This window comes from Archocentrus centrarchus, chromosome 24 (assembly GCF_007364275.1).
Source record: "Archocentrus centrarchus isolate MPI-CPG fArcCen1 chromosome 24, fArcCen1, whole genome shotgun sequence".
Lineage (NCBI taxonomy): Eukaryota > Metazoa > Chordata > Actinopteri > Cichliformes > Cichlidae > Archocentrus > Archocentrus centrarchus.
In genome coordinates, this window is record NC_044369.1 from 32,229,260 (window position 1) to 32,242,322 (window position 13,063).

Consider the following 13,063-nt stretch of genomic DNA (forward strand, 5'->3'; position numbering starts at 1 on the left):
CTTGAAGACGTTTCACCTCTCATCCGAAAGGCTTCTTCAGTTCTCAACCAAATGGTGGAGAGACCCAGGTATTTAAACCCCTGTGGGCGTAGTCCCATGGAGGTGGTTATGACCCTCTATTGATCATGTGCGTGAACACATGTGCCCAGGTGTGAAGAGGGCGTGGGTCATATTTAATCAGTGGTTTCAGTTGAAACCAATTTAGGACTCCGCTCCATTGTTTCCTGTGGCCTATTGAGGTCACTGGAACAAAGGTGTGAATGGGGGTTGAGATGTCTGGGAAGGGAGCTCAGGACAGCACTGTAAGCGGGGGAAAGTTGGTGACGTAATCCACCTCCTCTGTTCAATGATGGTTGTTCACAGTGGACATAGATGGCTTCTTTCACTCCTCTTTCAAACCATCTGTTTTCCCTGTCCAAAATGTGAACATTGGCATCCTCAAAAGAGTGCCCTTTTTCCTTCAGATGCAGATGTACTGCTGAATCTTGTCCTGTCGAGGTGGCTCTTCTATGTTGTGCCATTCGTTTGTGAAGAGGCTGTTTGGTTTCACCAATGTAGAGGTCCGAGCACTCTTCACTGCACTGAACAGCATACACTACATCGCTGATCTTGTGTTTGGCGGGTTTGTCCTTGGGATGAACCAGTTTTTGTCTTAGGGTGTGACTTGGTTTGAAGTATACTGGGATGTCATGCTTGGAGAAAATTCTTCTGAGTTTCTCTGACAAGCCTGACACATATGGGATGACAATGTTTTTCTTCTTGTCCTTCCTATTCTCTGTAGTTTGTGTTTGGCCTTCATTCCTGTGCATCTTAGCTGATTTGATGAAGGCCCAGTCGGGGTAACCGCATGTTTTGAGGGCTTTCTTAATGTGTGTGTGTTCCTTATGCTTCCCTTCTGCCTTAGAGGGAACACTTTCCGCACGGTGTTGTAGGGTCCTGATCACCCCAAGTTTGTGTTCCAGAGGGTGGTGGGAGTCAAAGAGGAGATACTGGTCTGTGTGTGTGGGCTTCCGGTAAACTTCAATGTTGAGGCTTCCATCTTCCTCGATAAGCACTGCACAGTCCAGGAATGGTAACTTGTTATCTCTGGTGTCCTCCCTGGTAAAACGTATGTATTTATCCACTGAGTTAATGTGACGAGTGAAGGCTTCTACTTCTTGGGTTTTGATTTTGACCCAGGTGTCATCTACATATCTGTACCAGTGGCTAGGTGCCATCCCTTTGAAAGAACCAAGAGCTTTACTTTCCACTTCCTCCATGTAAAGGTTGGCTACAATGGGAGACACTGGGGAGCCCATGGCACATCCATGCTTCTGTCTGTAGAATCCATCATTGTATTTAAAATATGTTGTGGTAAGGCAGAGATCTAAAAGTGCACAAATCTGATCTGGGGTGAAGCTGGTTCTGTTCAGTAGGGAATCGTCTTCCTGTAGTCGTCTTCTGACGGTCTCCACTGCCTCAGTTGTGGGTATGCAAGTGAAAAGTGAAACCACATCAAAGGACACCATGGTTTCATCTGGATCCAGTACAAGATTCTGGACCTTGTTAGTAAAATCTGTAGAGTTTTCAATGTGGTGGGGTGTGATGCCAACAAGCGGTGATAAGATGGTGGCGAGGTGTTTGGAAATGTTGTAGGTGACCGAGTTTATACTGCTGATAATGGGTCGAAGTGGGACTCCTTCTTTGTGATCTTTGGGAGTCCATAAATGCATGGAGTGGCTTCTCCAGGGTACAGGCGGTAGTAAGTGGGGCGGTCAATGGCTTTTTCCTTTTCAAGTTGTTGCAGGCAGCAAACAACTTTTTTCTTGTAGTTGCTTGTGGGATCACGTCTCAAGACCTCATAAGTATTGTTGTCACTGAGGAGTGTAGTAATTTTGTTGTGGTAATCCGATGAATTCAGCACAACCGTGCACCTCCCCTTGTCGGCTGGCAGTATGGTGATGTTTTGATCCTTGCTTAGGGCTGTGATGGCCTTCTTCTCCTGAATGGTGAGGTTGGATGGAGGAAGTCTTGCACTGGAGAGAGTGGCTGAAACCATCATTGAACAGAGGAGGTGGATTACGTCACCAACTTTCCCCCGCTTACAGTGCTGTCCTGAGCTCCCTTCCCAGACGTCTCAACCCCCATTCACACCTTTGTTCCAGTGACCTCAATAGGCCACAGGAAACAATGGAGCGGAGTCCTAAATTGGTTTCAACTGAAACCACTGATTAAATATGACCCACGCCCTCTTCACACCTGGGCACATGTGTTCACGCACATGATCAATAGAGGGTCATAACCACCTCCATGGGACTACGCCCACAGGGGTTTAAATACCTGGGTCTCTCCACCATTTGGTTGAGAACTGAAGAAGCCTTTCGGATGAGAGGTGAAACGTCTTCAAGAAACAAAAAGAAGTCCAGTCGCCTTTTTCAAGCTCCAGAGACTACTATGACCTGGATGACTGAGAATCTACACAGACATTGTGTAATATCCAGTATTCATTCACTAGTGCAATATTCATTCACCAAGTGCAATATTCATCATCTTCATTATTATATGTATACACGCATTTACTTTCTTACAATGTACAGATACACCAATGTAGGTATGTATGTATATATTTTTATACATTCTATTTTTGTATATTTTACACATTGTTTATTTTCTGTATATCTCTTGATCATATTGATTATACTAGATTATAATATTTTTATAATATTTTTATTTTCATTTTAGAGAGTTTGATTTTCTGTTACATGGCACTGAACAGGAGTGGCCCTCCAATCTCATTGTACATCCTGTATAATGACAATAAAGGCATTCTATTCTATTCTATTCTATTGTAGTGATTTGGTGCTATATAAACAGAATTGAATTGAATATAGTGTTCCATGAGGCACTCCCAAATGAGGAACGACTGTGATGGTTCCACCTCACACTTTAAGTGAAATCAATAAAAAGTTTGAGGAAAAAAAATCAAAACAAGAATTATCAAGAATTTAAAAAAAAAAAAAGATCATAAATGAATATATATGGTGTGGCTAATTCTAATTTTGTGCATTATGTTACAGTAATGGCTGAACCAGGGTGGAACATAGATTACTCAACCAGCCCTGTTCAACTAACAGCCCCTCAGAGTCCATCCCTGGCCAGGTGCTCAGATTGGAAACAGATTGGTGAAATTCCTGATACAGCCACTATCCAATGCGGAACATAAACTTTGATGAATGTTGAGGATTATTTTTTTTTATGTCCAAAGGTTTAGGTCCATGAGCTCTTCTCTTGAGCTAAGCTCATGGTTTTCTTTTTACTTTGTAACAAACTAAAGTTAACTGTCTGTATTGAATATCTGTGCACAGACCATATTCGGGGAGTATGGGGAGCAATCAGGCCTAATGGGTTGCATTTGTGATTATCATGAGAGACAAGTGGCGTCAAGAAAGTGTGTCACTGCTGAGTTGTTGGTCTGAAAATTTTGGGTTCCCTAACAATGGTTTTTTGTGTCTGAAAAAGGTTCTTGAATTTGAGAATAAACTGAGAATAAGAGGGAAAAAAAACCAAACAAAAAAACTTACACATTCTGAAAACAACTACTACTCTGAAAACACTGTAAAATGATAAAGTATTTCTTAAGAAAGAAAAAGGGAAAGGAAAAAACAAAGGAAACCACTGACTGCCAGGTCTAGGTATGGTTTGATTTAGACCTTGATTGTAAGTAGAATTTACGGTAAGGAAAGTGATTAATGAAAACTAAAAACGATTGCAAATGAAAATGACTGGATCACATGGGCTTACCCTTCACAGGTAAGAGTGAACATTTTTTTTATTGCATTTGGCCTAACATTTTGAAAACATAATTTGCAGACGTTGCAGTAATACTATGTATTCCTGCGGTGAAACCAGCCTCCAAACAATGAAGTCAATCGTAACTACATTACCCTGAACTAACTAATCTGATACAAATAAAGTGATTGATCTTCCAGACCTGTTTGCTGCTGTCTGCTCATGAGTCTGTTTTTGCATTTGTGCTTCTTGGCCCTTTGTTTTTGTGTAATAGTAATACATTTATGTGGCTGTAGCTCAGGAGGTAGAGCAGGTCAACTACTAATCGAAAGGTTGGCAGTTCGATTACGGGCTGTATGCCAAAGTATTATTGGGCAAGATACTGAACCCCAAGTTGTTCTCTGACACAAGCATTGGAGTGTGAATGCATGTGAATATTAGACAATAAAAGCACTTAGCTTAGCTACACATGGAAGTGCTTGAATGAATGGGTGAATACAAATGTATTGTATAAGTGCTCAGAGTAGAAAAGGGCTATATAAGAACTAGTCCATTTGCCAATTTATAAATCACTTTACAAAAGTTGGATATAGGTCTTGTTTTGTTTTACCTTTTAAACCACAACATTTTATTGTATGCAATTAAACATGGATCTATAATTTTAGTGTACAGTTTTACTGTTAAAAGAAAATAAAATAGATCACTGTCTATGGCAGTGTCTTATTTTAATTTGTAAAATTTGTTTTCGTCTTAAATATTGCCATTAATAATACTTAAAGTAAAAAAAAAAAAATCACTGAATATAAAAATGTTTTGTTAAATTTATAAACCTGCAAATGTTAAATCTACATGTCACAATCATCACAGTAACAGCATTAGAAACATAGGTAGCTCTAAACACTCATAAAAACATTATCAATACATACACTGGTTTGATGGTGCACCCTAATATGGGAGTTAACATTTGTAATTATCAGAGAAAGTTAGATTATTTTTTTATGCCTGTCAGTTTCCCAGTATGAGTCCCTGTGTGAATGAGACACATTAACTTAAAGAACTTTGTAGAAAGCCACTTTATGAAGTTCAGTCCATTTACTTGTATTAGTTTAGAGCACCGATCTGCCACATCCAATATGGCGGACGCACTAACGTATCACAGCAACGGGGCCGACCTGCTCAATGCAGCATCTACGTATTATGTCTATGGTGGACCTGATGTGTAGTTACATTTCTCAAGAGGTGTACGTTAGGTTATGTCGTAGGTTACTGCATAGATTTAAAGGGGTTTCAGTAGCCACCTTGTGCATGCTTCTCAGGTGGACTTTGAGCTTTGTGGGATTTTTCCCATAAAAGTGTTCCGCATATTTTGCCATCATCCACAACAAGACACTTGTTATCGTTTTCAAAGCAAGAAAGAAATTTTGTAGAATGTCATGGTGAGCGTGCACACAGACAGACAGACAGACAGACAGAGAGAGAGAGAGAGAGAGAGAGAGAGAGAGAGAGAGAGAGAGAGAGAGAGAGAGAGAGAGAGAAGAGAGAGAGAGAGAGAGAGAGAGAGAGAGAGAGAGAGAGAGAGAGTGTTACTGTCTTTTCTTTTTCTTTTTTGTTTTTGTTGCAGCCACATCCCTCTTTGTTACACAATAGCATATCTCATCTAGGCTGGGAAAAAACCTCAGGGTCCCCCAGGATGAACTGGAAAGTGATGCTGTAGAGAAGGACATCTATAATATCCTGCTTAGTCAGCTGTTATCACAATCTGATTTTGGATAAGTGAAATATAATGGATTGATGGAAGTTGACTATTTTAAAGAACAAAACAAAAGCAAACAGTTTCTATTGGACTAGTCATTTTCAAGAAAGTCATCTAGAGGACATGAGAATGCCTTGAGAATCCTGTACCTACACATATAATGAAAACATTATTATCAACAAACACTTTGGTCTGAAAACAGGTGTGTGTGTGTGGTGGGTGTGGTGTGTGTTTTAGAGGAAGAATTACGGCAGTTCAAAGTATTTGTGTGTGACCTCTAGTACCTATCTATATCTTGCTCTCTTTTCTCAGTAGACCTTCGTTAACCTTCACCAGAATGTTGACTGGCAGGGGAGTCCCTTCAGCATCTGGTAAAACAAAAACATAGAGAAGGTCTGACTCTATCCCACAGTCATGTAACAGAGACAGTTTTCACAGGACTCTATTAAGTCCTGTGAAAAAACTAAGCACAGCTAATTGTAACTGAGAAGGACTGACTCAGTCTTATGTCAACCTTGCGAAAGTATTCGGCCCCTTGAACTTTTCAACCTTTTGCCACATTTCAGGCTTCAAACATAAAGATATAAAATTTAATTTTTTGTGAAGAATCAACAACAAGGGGACACAATCATGAAGTGGAATGAAATTTATTGGATGTGTCAAATTTTTTTAACAAATAAAAAACTGAAAAGTGGGGCGTGCAATATTATTCGCAAATGACTGATGATTTATCATCATCAGTCATTTGCTGATGATTTATCATGATTTATCATCATCAGTCATTTGGGACAACATTGGATCATTCAGAGATCCTCACTGAACTCCTGGAGTGAGTTTGCTGCACTGAAAGTAAAGGGGCCGAATAATATTGCACGCCCCACTTTTCAGTTTTTTATTTGTATAAAGTTTGACACATCCATAAATTTCATTCCACTTCACGATTGTGTCCCACTTGTTGTTGATTCTTCACAAAAAAATTAAAATTTTATATCTTTATGTTTGAAGCCTGAATGTGGCAAAGGTTGAAAAGTTCAAGGGGGCCAATACTTCGCAAGACACTGTATATGGCAGGTTTTAGTGACAATGACAATGACAGACATTGCAATTGGAAAAGAAAAGGTGATAAACCACAGTATTTATACTGCAATACTCAGTATATCCCAAAAAAAAAAAAAAAAAAAAATCACAATGTGTATCATGAGTGAAATATCTTGATAATATCATATGTGGGGTATCTGGTGATCCCCACCTCTACTGGAAACTAAGGTAATGCTTATCCAGAATAAGTTATCTGGCAGACATGGCAAAAGCACTGACATGCTTTACTTAAGGAGAATCGCAGATACTCTGGTTGGGCCAATGGCCATGCCCTCCGGTAGGCTCACCACCCGCAGGAGGCGTCGTATGGGTCTATCAAGGCTGGCTACTGGGACATGGAATGTCGCCTCTCTGGTGGGGAAGGAGCCTGAGCTAATGCGTGAGGTTGAGAGATACCAGCTAGATATAGTTGGGCTCACCTCAATGCATTGCCTGAGCTCTGGAACCAGTCTCGTGGAGAAGGGCTGGATTCTGTTCCAGTCTGGAGTTGTCCCTCGGTGCGAGGGACAACCAAGGGAGAAAGTTGGGGTAGGGTTGCTTCCCTGCACCTTCGTGCTGGGGAACAGGTCCTGACTGGTGTTTGCGCTTATGCACCGAATGACATTTCACAGTACCCACCCTTCTTGAAGTCGCTGGGTGGGGTGACTCCATCATTCTGCTGGGAGACTACAATACTCACATGGGCAATGACAGTGAGGACCTGGAGGGGCATGATTGAGAGGAATGGCCTGCCTGATCTGAACCCGAATGGTGTTTTGTTATTGGACTTCTGTGCAAACCACAGTTTGTCCTTAATGAAAACTATGTTTGAACAAAAGGATATCTACAAGTGCACGTGACACCAGGACACCCTAGGTCACAGGTCGATGATCGATTTAATAATCGTATCATCAGATCTGCAGCCATATGTTCTGGACACTCGGGCGAAGAGAGGAGCTGAGCTGTCAACTGATCACCACCTGGTGGTGAGTTGGATCAGGTGGCGGGGGGAGGATGATGGAGACCCGGTGCACCTAAACATATTGCAAGGGTGTGCTGGGAATGCCTGACTGAGGCCCCAGTCTGTGAGATCTTCAACTCGCGTTGGTGGCAGTGGTGCAATGGGTAGGTGCTCACCTTGCAACCGGAGGGTTATTGGCTCAAGTCCCCGTCTGAGCGCATGCTGTCATTGTGTCCCTGGGCAAGACACTGGCAATGTGTGTTAAACACATTGCCTAAGTGTGAATGTGATTGTGTGGTTGGTGTTTGGTAGTGGTCGGAGGGGCCATAGGTACAAATTGGCAGCCACGCTTCTGTCAGACTGCCCCAGGGCAGCTGTGGCTACATTAGTAGCTTGTGAATGAATAGTGCATGAAATTGTAAAGCATCTCTGAGAGTCTAGAAAAACCCCTATATAAGACTAATGCATTATTAACTCCCACCTCTGGCAGAACTTCAACAGCATTGCTAAGAGAGGCTGAGGACAGTGAGTCAGAATGGACCATGTTCCACACCTCCATTGTTGAAGCTGTTTCTCAGAGCTGTGGCTGCAAGGTGGTTGGTGCCTGTCATGGTGGTAATCCCCGATCCAGATGGTGGTCACCGGAGGTGAAGGGAGCCACCAAGCTGAAGGAGTCCTATTGGGCCTGGTTAGGCTTTGGGAACCCGGAGGCAGCTGATGGGTACCGGCAGACCAAGCAGAACCCGGCTCGGGCGGTGGCCGAAGCAAAAACCTGGGTGTGGGAGGAGTTCAGTGAGGCCATGGAAAAAGACAGCCTTGAAATGATTCTGATAAACTGTCAGACAACTCAGGATGGAAAACGGTGCTCTACTCAAACAGTCTATAGTGCAGGTTGGGTGCTGCTGACTTCAACTGAGGCTATAGTCAGGCAGTGTAAGGAATACTTCGAGGACCTCCTGAATCCCACTGACATGCCTTCTGTAGTGTAAGCAGAGTCTGGAGATGAGGGGGATGTCTTGCCCATCGTTGGGGATGAGGTCACTGAGGTGGTTAAACAACTCCTTGGTGGCATGGTTCCAGGGATGGACGAGAATTGCCTTGAGTTCCTAAAGGCTCTGGATGTTGTAGTGCTGTCTTGGTTGACACGCCTCTGCAACATTGCATGGAAATCTGGGATGGTGCTACTGGATTGGCAGACTGGGGTGGTGGTCCTCATCTTTAAGAAGGGAGACCGGAGGGTGTGTTCCAACTATCACAGGATTAAGTGTGCGTGGGGGTTTGCCCATCCAGTCTACATGGGTTTTGTGGACTTGGAGAAGGCATTCTACCACATCCCTTAGGGTATCCTGTGGGAGGTGCGGCGGAAGTATGGGGTGTCTGGCCTGTTGTTGTGGGCCATTCAGTCCCTGTACAGCTGCAGTGAGAGCTTGGTTCATAGTGCCAGGAATAATTCGGACTCATTTTTGTGGATGTTGGACTTCGCCAGGGCTGCCCCTTTTCACCGGTTCTGTTCATAATGTTTATGGACAGAATTACTAGGTGTAACCAAGCGGCAGAAGGCTTCCGCCTTGGTGGCCTAAGAATCTCATCTTTGCTCTTTACAGATGCGGTCCTGTTGGCTTCATCAGGCATTGGCCTCCATCTCAGTGGGATGGTTCACAGCCAAGTGTGAAGTGGCTGGCAAGAGAATTAACACGTCTAAATCTGAGGCCATGGTCCTCAGCAGGAAAAAGGTGGCATACCCACCTCAGGAATGAGTTTCTGCTGCAGGTGGAGGAGTTTAAGTATCTCAGGTTCTTGTTCACAAGTTACAGGAGAAGGGAATGGGAGTGTGGGAGTGGGGCTGCGTCTGCAGTAATGTGGAAGCTACACCAGTCTGTCAGGGTAAAGAGGGAGCTGAGCGTGAAAGCAAGGCAGTTGACTTACTGGTGAATCTACATCCCTACCTTCACCTGAGCTGTGGGTAGTGACGGAAAGAATGAGATTGTGAATACAAGCTGCAGAAATAAGTTTCCTCTGAAGGGTGGCTGGTCTCTCCCTTGGAGATAGGGTGAGGAGTGCAGCAATTTGGGAGGGGCTCAAAATAGAGCTGCTGCTCCTCCACATCAAAGGACTCAGTTGAGGTATCTGAGTAGGATGCCTCCTGGTTGCCTCTTGGGTGTCCTACCGGGAGGAGGCCCCGGAGCAGACCCAGGACACGCTGGACAGATTATATCTCTCAGCTGGCCTGGGAACACCTTGGTGTCCCACCAGATGAGCTGGTGGAGGTGGCTGGGGAGAGGGAGGCCTATGCTTCTCTGCTTAGGCTGCTGCCCCTGTGACCCGGCCCCAGATAAGCGGAAGAAAATGGATGGATGGATGGATGGAGGATATTTCTTTCTGTTTTTGTACAAAGCTAATGGAACCTTGTGCTATATTAATACATAATAATAAAATAATATTGGTACATGGGAACACAATGGTTATTCCAATCTAAATTTTAATTGTAATGAATGTACTCAGCTTGAATCTGTTATGTAGAACACAAGCAATGAAAGAAAATTAAAAAGTAGCTCTATTTTCTGTTGCTTATATTGTCGAGGGTGAGTGTTGGGAAATTACAAGCACATGGCATACAGGAAGGTTCATAGGTGAAAAAGGAAGTAATCCAAACATTTGACAACACGTTCCACTTGCACACCAGTTTTGTCTTCAAGAGGAAACACAGCCATAAGGTCTCTTGCTGTAGCTAAAATAAAACACAGGTGCTAGTCATAAAAGTAGAATATCATGAAAAAGTTGATTTATTTCAGTAATTCCATTCAAAAAGACACTTGTATGTTATATTCATTCATTACACACAGACTGATATATTTCAAATGTTTATTTTTTAAAATTTTGATGATTATAACTGATAATTAATGTAAACCCCAAATTCAGTATCTCAGAAAATTAGAATATTGTGAAAAGGTTCAATATTGAAGACACCTGGTGCCACACTCTAATCAGCTAAGGCCTTTAAATGGTCTCTCAGTCTAGTTCTGTAGGCTACACAATCATGGGGAAGACTGCTGACTTGACAGTTGTCCAAAAGACGACCTTTGACAACTTGCACAATGAGGGCAAGACACAAAGGTCATTGCTAAAGACGCTGGCTGTTCACAGAGCTCTGTGTCCAAGCACATTAATAGAGAGGCGAAGGGAAGGAAAAGATGTGGTAGAAAAAAAAAAGTGTCCAAGCAATAGGTATAACCGCACCCTGGAGAGGATTGTGAAACAAAAGCCATTCAAAAATGTGGGGGAGACTCACAAACAGTGGACTGCAGCTGGAGTCAGTGCTTCAAGAACCACCACGCACAGACATATGCAGACATGGGTTTCAGCCGTCGCAGTCCTTGTGTCAAGCCACTCTTGAACAAGAGACAGCGTCAGAAGCGTCTCGTCTGGGCTAAAGACAAAAAAGACTGGACTGCTGCTGAGTGCTCCAAAGTTATGTTCTCTGATCAAAGTCAATGTTGCATTTCCTTTGGAAATCAAGGTCCCAGAGTCTGGAGGAAGAGAGGAGAGGCACAGAATCCATGTTGGCTGAGGTTCAGTGTAAAGTTTCCACAGTCAGTGATGGTTTGGGGTGCCATGTCATCTGCTGGTGTTGGTCCACTGTGTTTTCTGAGGTCCAAGGTCAACGCGGCCGTCTACCAGGAAGTTTTAGAGCACTTCATGCTTCCTGCCGCTGACCAACTTTATGGAGATTCAGATTTCATTTTCCAACAGGACTTGGCACCTGCACACAGTGCCAAAGCTACCAGTACCTGGTTTAAGGACCATGGTATTCCTGTTCTTAATTGGCCAGCAAACTTGCCTGACCTTAACCCCATAGAAAATCTATGGGCTATTGTGAAGAGGAAGATGTGATACCCCAGACCCAACAATTCAGAAGAGCTGAAGGCCACTATCAGAGCAACCTGGGCTCTCATAACACCTGAGCAGTGCCACAGACTGATAGACTCCATGCCACAATGCATTGCTGCAGTAATCTAGCCAAAAGGAGCCCCAACTAAGGATTGAGTGCTGTACATGCTCATACTGTTATGTTCATACTTTTCAGTTGGCCAACCTTTCTAAAAATCCTTTTTTTGTATTGTTCTTAAGTAATATTCTAATTTTCTGAGATACTGAATTTGGGGTTTTCATTAGTTGTCAGTTATAATATTAAAAATTAAAAGAAATAAACATTTGAAATATATCAGTCTGAGTGTAATGAATGAATATAATATACAAGTTTCACTTTTTGAATGGAATTACTGAAATAAATCAACTTTTTCATGATATTCTAATTTTATGACCAGCACCTGTACATGACATTAATATAATCTTTCACTTCTTGTCAACTTTTTTGTAACAGGGTGCACAAATACAAAACTCAAACAGAGGTTTGAGTGTTAGAGATAGTCATTAGAGGGTCATTAGATGTAAGACCCTGTCTTATGCTTCTTGTTCATTGTAAAGAAAGCACATTCTGTACAAAGGTCTCTGAAAAGTCATACAAAGACTTCCTCTTCATGTAGACATCAATGTTCATCAATAATATAGTAATTTCAAAATGCAATTTAAACATAAGCATAATTATTACAAGAAAATATGATCACTATACTAGCACATAACTTATTTTGGTAGCACTTTCTATTACAGCTCGGTAATAATGTGGTAATAAGGGGGTAATAATGGGGTAACAAGCTGGAAACAAAAGGTAATAATGGGGTAATATACAGGACATTATCATCCAATTACCAAGGTAATTACCAGCTAATATCCAAGTAATACCAATAGTAACAACAGCGAAAAAGCTGGAAACAGAAGGTAATAATGAGGAAATTTAACGGTTATTGCCATCCAATTATCAAGGTAATTACCAGCTAATATCAAGTAATACTGCTGGTAACAACAGCGGTTACAATTGAGTAATATTCCACTGAAATTTATGTAAATGGATCGTAAGGCCCCCAAAACTGATGGTAATGCTGTGGAAACAGAGATATGCCCATGAGGCTAAACCCTTTAGTAATAGTAGCTTAAAAATGTGGTAAAAATATTGTATGGAGATAGCAATAAGGAAGTAATGTTTATGCATTTAACTTTTCATAATTTTTAATAAATTGTAATAAACGCAAAATTATGAAGTAATATTGGCTAATGTTTTAACATAATAGGATGGTATTACCATGTTATAAGGCTTGAATTAATTATACCTTAGGTTCTCAGCATTCTGCTTTGCTTAATAGCCTAAATATTATGCTTAATGCTTTGGCTTATTAAATGGAAATATTTATGGTAATTTCTTTGTAATAAGCAGGAATCAGGGCTGCAAAATGCAAAACCGACTGTTTCTATGCAATAACCTATTTAAGTAAACTGCAACAAGTGTGAGCATTATCTGGAAATGCTCATGGTAGTTTCTGTGTAATAAGCAGGAATCAGGGCTGCAAAATGCAAAACCGACTGTTTCTATGCAATAACCTATTTAAGTA

General features: G+C 41.9%; 1 protein-coding gene across 3 annotated transcripts in view; it reads right to left on the bottom strand.

Moving 5' to 3' along the window:
- The window catches only part of cep85l (centrosomal protein 85L), a 64,383-nt gene that overhangs the window by 34,101 nt on the left and 17,219 nt on the right, over positions 1-13,063 (bottom strand). For all 3 annotated transcript variants that reach the window (XM_030722343.1, XM_030722341.1, XM_030722342.1), the window contains exon 3: positions 5,806-5,889. The gene's annotated coding sequence lies outside the window, so the exon portion shown is untranslated. The remainder of the gene's footprint in view (positions 1-5,805; positions 5,890-13,063) is intronic.